The sequence below is a fragment of the Ctenopharyngodon idella genome, chromosome 6, assembly GCF_019924925.1.
Source record: "Ctenopharyngodon idella isolate HZGC_01 chromosome 6, HZGC01, whole genome shotgun sequence".
NCBI lineage: Eukaryota > Metazoa > Chordata > Actinopteri > Cypriniformes > Xenocyprididae > Ctenopharyngodon > Ctenopharyngodon idella.
The window spans coordinates 31391588-31403886 of record NC_067225.1 but is presented as its reverse complement, the minus strand read 5'-3'; the positions used below and the strand labels follow the sequence as shown (position 1 = coordinate 31403886).

The window sequence follows — 12299 nt, the reverse complement described above, 5'->3', positions numbered from 1 at the left end:
TTTTGGTTGAGTCTTTTAAAGGTTGATTGAAGCATGTGGAATATGGAGGCATATTGTGACAATTCCAGCTGAAAAATGAGTGTTTATTAAGCTTCAGAAATGAGTCATGTGTTTGGTAAGTCAAGTACTTTTGACTAAAAGTAGCATATGAACACTGCCTTAGGTCTTTCACTGGAGACACTCAGAATTTCTTATCATAAATTGCCGTTCAAGCAAGATTAGCTGAGATTCTTGAATGTGAGTCATGCCGTGCAGACACTCAGAAGACTCTAAATGACTGTTCCAAACTCTAGTGTGCTACCTCGCTCTCTACTCCCTATCTAGGCAGTGACCTTCTAAGACATCTGAACTGCAAAAATGCTACTTTGATGGCACCAGTGCTTTAAAGCACATGAGTTTTACCACTATAACACTCTGAAGTTGCATCTCTGCATCACCTTTTAAAAGCACCAACAATATTAAACATGCTATTTGACTAGTTCATCAATTCTGGCCCATCCCTACTAGCTACTTTTGCTGTACGAAAAATAGTTTGTTTACAATGTTGCAATTCATTGAATTGGAATTCTGTTTAGAACACACACCATTTTGGATTCATTACAATGCATTCCGTGATTGGCTTTTCTGTGAAAGATGCAAGTGATGCTGATTTAAAGGGGTGGTTGATTATGATTTCACTTTTTTAACTTTAGTTAGTGTGTAATGTTGCTGTTTGAGCATAAACAACATCTGCAAAGTTACGACACTCAAAGTTCAATGCAAAAGAATTCTCTGTTGAAGGACTACAACAAATGGCTGGTAGGGACTACAACGAACTTCTTTCCTGGGTTGGTGACATCACAAACCCTAAAATGTACATAAATCCTGCCCCTGAGAACACGCAACAAAGGGGTTGAGGCCATGTTGGGCTGCTTTAGAGAAGAGGAAGAGTTGTTGTTGCCATGCCGTCATTTTACGCCGGACTACTTCACAAACGAGGGTCTAGATTAACATGACGGCACATACTAGTTGATGAGTTGAATCAACTCCACAGCAACTACATAAATTTATCCACTAACCATTCAGAAACGTCCAGTTTCATTCTAAATGTTGTAACTTCTTCCTGAGTCTCTCCATCAGTGTCCGACTCTGGTTTGAACAATGTAAGGCTGAACATCGTTACTGACAATCCTCATTTTGGCTGCGTGAGATTCTCCAGCTTTGTTGTTGTTGAGCAACCGAAGCGTGAGCTGTTAAAGCTCCGCCCTCTTCTGGAAAGGGGGCCGGGAGCAGCAGCTCATTTGCATTTAAAGGGACACACACAAAAACGGCGTGTTTTTGCTCACAACCAAATAGGGGCAAATTTGACAAGCTATGATAAATGATCTGTGGGGTATTTTGAGCTGAAACTTCACAGACACATTCTGGGGACACCAGAGACTTATATTACATCTTGTGAAAGGGGCATTATAGCTCCCCTTTAAATTTGTGCTCAAATGAGACATCTGGTAAAGCAACGTAATGTTGCTGCGTACTGATGGCTGTTGCACATTTTGCAAGGCAGCTCACTAGGGTTTGGAACAGAGCCGATGTTTCAGTGCTCTGGATTTGAGTTGGTTCGCCAGAAAGCGGCAGAGCTCGGAGTGCTTCCGAGCAGCTTTCTTGACTGAACAGCTAAAGATAGGCCCGCTGCTATCGGGGCCAGCAATATGCTGGCGACTAGACCGAACCATCTCCCAAAGCCCAGCAGACTCCCGACAACTGAGAGAAAGAGAGAGAGTGAGAGAGAGAGAGAAAATGGGCCCAGAATGAGAACGGCCCTTCAGGCGTCAGGAAATGCGAGGAAATGAAGTTCTGAAATCATTGATTTCAAAATGAGCTGCAGACGGGAGAAATCGAGAGGAAAGAGTGAGCAATGTAGGACGCAGGATGTAGAACAAGGTAAATCAAGAAAGGAATGAGGAGACGTCTTGTAATCTCATGATAAAGAGTTGGAGGGGATGAGTTTTGACATTGTTTAATAGAAGCACATAGATGGATCATATTAAATCTTGTATTGTGATTTATAGCTGTTTTCACAATAAATTAATAATTCGCTGCAATCTCATAATCTTTTACACATGGAAAAATATTTAAAAACGTGCATAGAATTGATTTTGCTTTGTAAATGAGGCAATGAAAAGTTCGCAAAGAAACATTTGTTGACAGATAAAGCAGTCAACTGTATTGGATCTGACAGCAGCTGCACCACAAACCGCAAGTAAACGATTTCATAACGCTATGTCTGTAAATGACGATTTTTCTACATATATGTTTGGGGTTTTTTTGTGCAAAAAGATTAAATATAAAAAAAAAATCCCCTTTAAAAACATGCATAGAATTGACAGAATTTTGGAAAGCTATAGTGAAAATCGTAAGCCATAATACAAAACTTTATCGCCAGGAAGTTGATTTCTCTTTGTTTTATATGGTATCGAAATTAGAAATTAGGTTCTACAGATTTTAGACAATGTTCATTTTGTCGTTTCAAGTGCAGAAACTGGTCCACACCTGCATTGACCTGTTTATTCACACCTGCTTCTTTAGGTCACCGCTAATGAGTGTGAAAGATAGACCCTGCGCCCCAATTCACATACTGCCTGTCCTAAATAATATGTGAGATTCACATTAGTGTGTCCCAAATCATAGTCCGTTCAAAATAGTTCACCAAAGCTGCCAGGAGGATGTCATTTTTCCATTGGCTTTATCTATGAAAATCGAGCAGACCTAATGTCTATGTAAATTATTCGTAAAAGCATAAATTGACGCATTGAAATGTACATAATCGATGTTTGTGAAAAAAATATTAAATATTTGAATTGGCAATACTGCAAATTTCTGTGTAAATCATTCATAAAATCATTTCTATTTAAACCACGTTTAATTATGTACACAACAAAGAGATTTCTGTGTAAATTGTTTGTAAAACAGTTTATATGTAAATTGTCACTTTGATTTGTTTATGTACATAGCAAATTTCCAGGTAAATTGTTTGCAAAATCAAACAAGCAGAAGAACCAGAAATTGAAGCATTGAATTATGTAAATAATGAATGTCTGTGTAAACTGTTCAAAAAATCATTCTTACATTGACTAGTGCTTTGAAATATGTGCATAATCAATAGTTCATGCTTTAGTATATTTCTGCATTGATTTGATTTTATGCATTACATATTTCTGTGTAACTGGTTTGCAAAACAATTCACAAGTAAATTGTTGCTTTGAATTGGCTCGAAATGCCTGAATTTGAATAATTTGTAGCAAAATCATTCTTATGTTACCACATAAAATTTTTATAATGAATTTTTGTAAATTGGTTGTATATCAGCTCTTTGAATTTAAATTTTACTTAGCAAATTTCAATGTAAGTTGTTCAGAAAATCATTTCTATGTAAACAGTAGCACTGAATCATGTGCATATTGAATTTCTGTGTAAACTGTGCATAAATAGTTGCATTTAATTAACAAATTCCTGTGCAAACTGTTCGTAAAAACCATTCTTTCATAAATCGTTTCATACATTTGTTTCATGAATGAGATCCCTCTCTGCTTTCCTTCTTTCCAACTTCTTTTTTTTTGTCTCTGTTGTTTTACTCTAGAGGATTGATGTGCATTTGGGTCAGCCATGTTGTCCTGAAACGTGTCATTTCCTGTCTGGTAGTTCAGCAGACGCATTTAGTAGCATTTTAATGATCTGAGACAGATTCCTCATGAAGGGCTGATGTTATTCTGATGTTGCGCTGCTCTTCTGGGACGGTCTGACTGCTTCTGCTCGTGTTTGTGTGTTTGTGTCCCGCCATGTATTTTTAGAAGCTCTTAAAAGTTTATTACTGTGACCGTGGTGGGTGTGAGTGACAGATGTCAAGGCCGAGCTTGGGAAGCTGTCATGTAAACGAACAGTGTTGCAGCCGTACGGATCACAGCTGAGCTGAGCTTTGTGCCTCTCTCTTTCTCTCTTTTATGGATTGCTTTTTGTGCTCCCCAAACCAGCTGATACTGCAGAACAGAACCTGCCAATCAAACTCCGAGCACATTGCATCACTTACGCTGTGTCACTTACGGGCGAGTGCGGCAGTGATGTCATATTTTCCTCACAGGAGAAACTTCTGCAAAAATAACATCTTACAGACTAGTAAGCACAATTTCCAAAGGCTATAGTGTGTGTGCACACATATGATGTAGACTGTGTATGACTGACCCTGATTAGGACTATTATGATGAACTGGATCGTATTGACTGGACGTTGCGCAGATGCGCAGCATGTGACCGAGTGAATCAGGCTGTCTTACACCGTGAAATTCAGTATGACATTGTCGAAGCAGACACACAAAGGAAACAGAGTGGTTGTAGCGTGTCATAATGTACACACACACACACACTTCATCATATCGCAATTTGTTTTTTTGGTACCCTGGTTTACTCTCCTCTGCCCGCGTTTAATTGGCCGGGCCCCCAGATCTTCGTACGTGCTAAATTTAGTCCCGTGCTCTCTGCTGCCCCTAAAAATAAACACACAATTAATTACTCCTGCTGTTTCACTAATGAGAGGATGGTTTTGATTGGCCTCATCAGGCAGAAAATACTCAGTAGGGCAGCACAGCACTTTTGTATTTCTGTAGGGGCACATTAATAGGGGTGGGTAACACTTTATATTAACTTTTGATAATTAAGCTAACAGACATTACATTTTAGAAAATAAATAATCCAGACTCTAAAATGTATCAAAAACAAAACAAAAAAAATTAATGTAGCAATATTAAAGAACTATTTATGGTTACACTTTATTTATGTCTACTTTAGACATTCTACTAATTATAAGTAACTTTGCAACCGCATGTCAGCTAAATCATTCATTTGCAACTACAGGTCAAGTAACTCTCATTGGAGTATTGAGTATAGGGATTTCATGTTAAGGTTAAAGTGGACTATTGAAATGGTGTTACCCTATTTTTATTAAAATATTATTATTATTCACATTGGTTTATAAAAGCATGAAACCGCTTCATAGAATTTCATATATAGTACAATTTAAATGTACTTGAGTTCTGTTAAGGTACGGTCACATTAATGAAATTTCTGTGTAATGTGTATGTTTGTGGTGTTTTGGACGTTCTGTCATAAGTAAGTAAGTAAATAAATATATATAACACCCGTCAATCTGCCAAATGCGGGTGTGTTTCAGCAGTGGTGTGTAACGCAGTCACTCCTACTAGCCACTTTGGCGGGTTGAATTTTATATATAATATATATATTTTTCAATTGTAGTCTTTTAAAAAGGCATGTGAAATAAACTAAGTGCAGTGTAGTGTTGTCAAAAATATTGATTTTTCGATATCAATAACTGAAATATCTGAAACTCTTCCAATACTCATTTTCTGCAGATTTTGTGCTCACACCAAAGTGTGCACCAAGCGGCAACCTCCCTCAGTTTCTAATGAAGCCAATACGGAAGTGAATTAAACTGCAATTCATCGACTGGCCGCTAGGGACAGGCTCCGAAAGAGAGCAGAATCTCATTGAGCCCCATGTTAAAATGGCAAACTTTACAGCAGAAAAAAACATGTTTACAGCTTGGTACAAATTGTGGTTTTGGTCTATACTGATAATTTTGCCCTTCATGACATCTCTGAGGGGGGTGAATTTTTTTTATAACTCATCCGGTTTAAATTATATTAAGCCTTAAAGTTCTGCATAATTAAGGGCGTGGTCACTTGAGTGACAGGTAGATTGCCGCTGCTGTCTGTGAGCCGTCACTTTTCCAGCTGCTGAATTTACCATCTCTGCCGTATTTGTGCTTTTTTCTGGATTGTTTTATATAATTAGAAAATAATATGGCTTGCTGCGTTAATCGTCGAGACTCGAGACAGATTTGTGTCTGTGTAGATGTGAATGCATGCGGAAGATAAACAGAACACACGTTGTTGGATCGTGGCATTGGCTAAAAGTTTTGTTTGTGAGATTTACTACAATGACAGTGGTGGGAAAATATTAAACTCTGACAGCACTGCTTGGATATTATAACTAAAACTGCTGCACTATTTTGAAAAATTATATTTTGGACGTGGACTCATTTGTTTGTGAGAGTCTAATGTACGATCATATACGGTTTTACAACATAAACGCTGTTCAGGTTGCATCATTTCTTGAAGAACGATGATGGAGAGCAGATCATTCAGAAGAAATGTGATGCAAACAATGGATAATATATCAATATTTCATGGATTTAATGCTTTTGTGGACAAAAAGTAGTTTTTTGTTTTGCAATGGACACTTATGGAAATTTTACCCAATTAAGTGCCACGGATTGGATTGATCTCACGATCGCTATTTCATTACAAAGGTATGGAGTCCCATTTGATTTTGCGTGTTGTTATTTGCACACCCTGACCCGACACAAATTAATTACTGGTGTTGGTGCATCTATATCGAAAAAAAAGACACTGTAGATTGACAGTAAATCTTTAGAACTTTCTATAACTTGTTATCTTTATTAATATTTTAGATAGATAGATCCTTTGCCTGCTAACATGATCACGTCGAGCTAGGCGGGTGTGGTTTCAGTAACCAGTCACTTTGGTTCCAACCACATCCTGCCTCTTTGCCCATTTTCAGTTATCCGGGAGTGACGTGCGGTGACGCGCTGCTAAGATGGTAGCGGCCTCATTTGCGCTTCAAAAATGCTATTCAGAAATCTACGAGTGACGTCACGGACACTACTTCCATATTTTTTTACAGTCTATGGTGTGCACACATAAAGCCGCCTCTCTGTACCTCTTATTGTGCTTAAAGTCAAATGAACACAAAATAATGTCAAAATGCCGACCTTCGCGAGTATTCACTTAAACACAGTCAGTTATGTTTTAAGTGAACGTAAACAGTGGAGAAAAAAATGCATGTGTAACAGTATAATGGATCTTTGCGTCAGTTCTTAAAGTGACAGCAGCCTAATATAACCTATATGAGATAATATTAAAAATATCTATATGGCAGTTTTTCCCCATGGTATCAGTCAAAATTGTGGCCATGGAAAAAAAGTTAATGTGTGTGTGTGTAATTAGGAAGTGAATTTGTGAGTTTTCATGATTTTTGACTTCATCCTTTAACAGACTTAGTTCACAGTGTATTTTAAAATTTCAGAAAACAGCAGCATTACCACCACCACAGATACTGTATTATTCATCAGCACAGTTCAGTTTGTCATTTGTTCATTTCACCTGACCATGTGTCATGTCATGACTCGTGTGGTTTGCCCCTCAGAGTTCAGTCCAGAGTTGGCGGCCGGTCATGTGACCGGTCATGTGTCACAAACATGGCACCCACAGGGACCTGGAGATTGCAATCCAGGTGACAAACAGTCAATTGGTCCATGTGAGAACTTGTCAAGTTTAGTCGGCTGGTTTTATCGTGCTGGAAGCTCCGTCTACTGTATGCCACAATGCTCCAGCAAACCCTTGAAGACTTTGATAAAATCATTTCCATCATTTACTGTAAACGTAGAGAATCATTGCTATTGAAATATGTTCTTGAGTTACAGTGTTGAGAGTTGAGAATTTTATTTTTTTTATGTGCAATACAGGAGCTTATGAGGCTTAAATTGTCTCAAAATCATTTTACTTACAAAATATAATTCACTAATTCATTAAGTAATTTACTTCCACAAAATAAGTTTTCATAACTCATAACCTAAATCATATTGACAGAATATGATTTGCAAATACACAACCAAATTTGCATTCACAAAAAAGATCCTCAAATGCAAAGCACAATTCATAAATACACGAGTATAAATATACAACATACTCGTATATTTATGAATTGTATTTTGAATTTGTAAATGTAAATGTGGTTGTGCTTTTGCAAATTGTATTTTGTGAATATGAATTAGGTTATGAGTTATGAGTTTTAATATAACCTTTTTTTTTTCGTAAATGTGAATTAGCATACACATTTGTGAATCATATTTTGTAAATACTTTAATTTTCAGATTATTAGTTAATGTTTAAATTAAATTAATGCAGATTTACACATTTTCTAGTCTAAGAAGTGTGTGTTAATATACGTCTGTAAGTTTGTTTGGTTGTTACATTATACTTTAAGAAAATAAAAATATATAATTGACTTACATTGATAGAATGTTTGACATTATAAAATCTAACTGACAAAAATCACATAAATGCTGTTATTTTAAAACTATTCTTTTTCTGTGTTTCAAACTCTGCTGTTTCCTTTTGGCAAAGCTAATCTGTTTAATTGGCATTTTTGTCCTAAATGGTATAAAATCGTGCTTAAGCTAATGGCAACAAAATATTCAGTTCCTGTTGATCTATGTTGCAGAAAGTCTCCAGGATACGGTGCAGTACTTGTTTAGTCAGGAGGAGGCGAGTATGACGATGACAGATGGAGGAGTTATATTGAGAGGAAAGCGGTTTTGGGGGCTGCTAATGTATGCAGAACAGTTGCACGACTTCACAACACTAATCTACATGCGCTCACGCACTTATTTCAATGCACTTTTCTCCATTTGTAGTTTTGCCGTAAACCTACTCCCTCGCTGTATACCGTTCCGAAATGTATCATTGGCCTGAAGTTTCTTCGTCCATTGGTACGGCGCTCGTGAATCGGTAACAAAAGCAGTGCGATTGTGCTCCCCCTCAGTCCTAGTGCCTCAGAAAAAGAGAAAGAAAAAACTAAGAAAAGCAATTTAGTTTTCAATTTCCTGCAGGCCCACGGTGAAGCGGTTATAGCGCTCCGGTCCCTTTGGAAAGGGAGAGGGAGGGCACTAGAACTAGGCCGCAGTCTCCTTGCATGAAAATAGCACACATCAACATCAGTGTTCGAGAAAAATCACACAGAACCGCTCAAAACATTTGACTTGAATAGCTGTAAATTATCCGTGTGCATCCTGTTCAGATCATAGCAGTCATTAGAGAACAGTTCTGTGAATTATGACATCCGCCTGCGACATCAAAGCAACACGTTCCTCTCAGATGTACCACAGGTTTGTCTCAATTTGTCTCAAAAACCCAAATGAGACTGCTTTAATATCTGAATGGTTTCTCCTAGACAGCAATGAGAGATTTCTGAGATTCTCCTGAGGAAAATAATTTAGTTATATTTATGGGCTTTTTGTGCCTTTATTCAGATAGGACAGTAGAGAGCAGACAGGAAAGCATTGGGCAGAGAAAGGGGGCAGGATCGGCAAAGGACCTCAAGACGGGAATCGAACTCGGGTCACCATGAACGCATTTGCACCATGTGTCAGCGCACTAAACACTAGGCTATCGGCACTGACGTGTTTGGGTTAAATGTTTGCTCAACCTACTAAAATGAACCCAAAATAGGTTGGAAATTAAAATTTATTAATATGTTTAATAAATGAACATATATTATTAAGTATAATAAATAATAATTAAATAATAAACATTGATTACTAAATTAATGTTGATTAATAAATGTTCACCTTTTGACTATTACTGTTGCCTCTAATAATTATGCATCTGATTTCCAACTTATTTTGGGTTAATTTAGTAATGTTCAATCAATAGTTGAGTTAAATATAACTACCCAGCAGGCTGGTCAAACATTTAACCCAAATGCTGGGTTTGTCCATATTTAACTCAACTTGTGTTGTTTTAACCCAGCTTTTTTTAGAGTGTACTGACACATTTGTGTATATTTGTATGTTTCCAAAGAATTTTGAGATATAGAATGAAGTCGATACTTAAAGGGATAGTCCACCCTCTCTGTTGATAACCAGAGAGTTGATGGACCCCATTGACTTCCATAGTAGGAAAAAGTAATATGGAAATCAATTAGGTCCATCAACTGTTTGGTTACCAACATTCTTTAAAATATCTTCTTTTGTGTTCAGCAGAAGAAAGAAACTCATACAGGTTTGAAACCACTCGAGGGGTGAGTAAGTAATGACAAAATGTTAATTTTTGTGTGAACTATCCCTTTAAATAACACAAAGCTGAATACCTCATAAAGTCTTTTGAACTTTAAAAGAGCAATACCATTTTCCTCTGTGTACATCTAGATCTTGTTCTCTGTTTATTGTGATATGTATTTCTCTCCATCTCACTATTTCTCTCTCTGCTCATCTTTTTCTCTAGCGTGCATCACACCACCCTCTAGCCTGTGTCATTCAGATCTATGAACATCCATTAGCAACCATCTGTTACCACCTGCAGCAAAAGCCATTACACCTCTTTCCTGCCCTCTCTCGGTGTCTCTCTCCCTATCTCTCTCTTACACACGCATACACGTGTGCACTTACAGCTGCTCGTTGCCATGCTAAGCTTCACTCTCCTGCTCGGCTTATTAGACAGATGAACACCTTTATGATGTTGAAGCTCCAGGTCAGAACAACCGCCGATTGACAAGCCACTCTCATTCACCAATATCACAAACCTTGAGGCAAATCAGCTACAGACCTCTCAAAAACTCACAGATGTCATCTTTTTCTTTCCTAGACACAACTGGACATAACAAGCTGGAACCGGTTTTACTTCTCAATTGCTTCAGGTGTCACATTTGAGTCCAAAATAAAAAGACTTAAAGGCACAATATGTAATTTTCGCTGCTAGAGGTCGCTTATTCAAAACAAAGGTGTAGCTTGATGATGCCGGAATCATGGGAGTCACGTCTGCTGATGGAAAGCAATCCGACGGACTTGGGTAGAAATCATGTTCATGGATGAGCAAATGTATTAAAGTTTTATTTTTGTCATGGTGGTATGAAGCAGGACGTGCCGAGAGCCGTGGCCCTTGGGAGCGAATGCTAATGAGAGACATCTGCGATTCACACCGGTCTCGAAAACAGTGGAGCTTTTATTATGCTGCAGTTGGACGCTTTCGGTCTTTTTGTTGCATATGTGGGGTAACGCAGCGCTGTTTTACATGGTTAAAACAATCATACTAAATACATTTGTGTTGAAAGTTGTGTTAACGTGACTCTGTGCTTTCGCTTGGTGGCTGGATGAGACACTTGTTGCACATTTCAGTAATCTAAATTGATATTAGAATATATTAATAAAAGCTGGATGACTAAATGAATGTTGCTACATGACATGCGATTAATTTTAAAATGTATTATGGAAAAAGCTCTCTCTGATTATGCTATGTTAGCCACTTGACCAAATAGTGTTGTCTCTGAGGCATGGTAAAAAAATGGTACTCGTGGTAAATCAAGAAAACAATTCAAACAATAAGACTAACCGCGTTAAGCTGTATAACAATGATCAGTTTATTGATAAATGCATCTAAACAGTTGCTCACCTGTCTAATAAAACACAATATATTAAAGCGTCTTTGTTGTTTCCATGGCTTCTACGAAAGTATAATCGAGGGTAACGTGGATATGACATTATTGACAGGCGACACAGTTACACGGTCCGTGTCCTGGTTAAAATTGCTGATTTCTCTGAATTTAAACATTGTTGGAAACATTTGAGATAATGTAAGTACACAAGTCAACAAAATATATAACATTGTTCTAGTGGTTTTTGGATATTTTCATCTAAAATCTTACATATTGTGCCTTAATATATATATATATATATATATATATATATATATATATATATATACAAATTCTCATTAGTGTAATGTCAAAAATTATATTCTGCATAAAGAAAATTAGTAATTTCACCCCCAAATTCACATTACTATAATGTGTTTGAACCTTTTACATTTGTTTTTTTGTAATTTTTATTCATTTCAGTGGTTATATTCTCATCATTTTAAAATTTCTGTAATACAGTATTTTTATTATAGAAAGAAACTATTGAAATGATTTTTAAATGAGGTGTTTAAATACTTGTAATTTATTTATTTAAATGCTATTATGAGAACTGCATGAGAAATTTACTCAATTGTCATTAATGCTAAAATGCAAAATGTCCTTAAAAATATGCGTTTAAAAAAAAAAAAAAAAAAACTAAAATTATTTTTTTCCATAGTTGATGCGTATGTGATGCTATTTTTGTCAGATTTTATTCCTGACTTGTAATATGTTATTTAAACATGACATTTTTTGAGATTTTTGTCTTTTGCCGTTGAATTGACTTGCTTTGTATATTTGGATTTTACCCAGAAGGCCACCGAGTGGACTGACTTGCTTTAAAGGGACTTTGAATGCGGTCAACAAAACTGGAACTACAGCTAGCCGTACAGCTATGAACATCTTGGAACATCTATCCACCAATCAGAGTCAAGAATTCAACAATCCCATAGTATAAATAGAGAATAACTTAAGAGAAGCCAGCAGAAATCTCGAGGG

The 12299-nt window shown here is 36.9% G+C and overlaps 1 protein-coding gene across 2 annotated transcripts in view; it reads left to right on the top strand.

The window, feature by feature from the left end:
• The window catches only part of cacna2d2a (calcium channel, voltage-dependent, alpha 2/delta subunit 2a), a 211778-nt gene that overhangs the window by 51719 nt on the left and 147760 nt on the right, over window positions 1-12299 (top strand). The window lies entirely within an intron of this gene.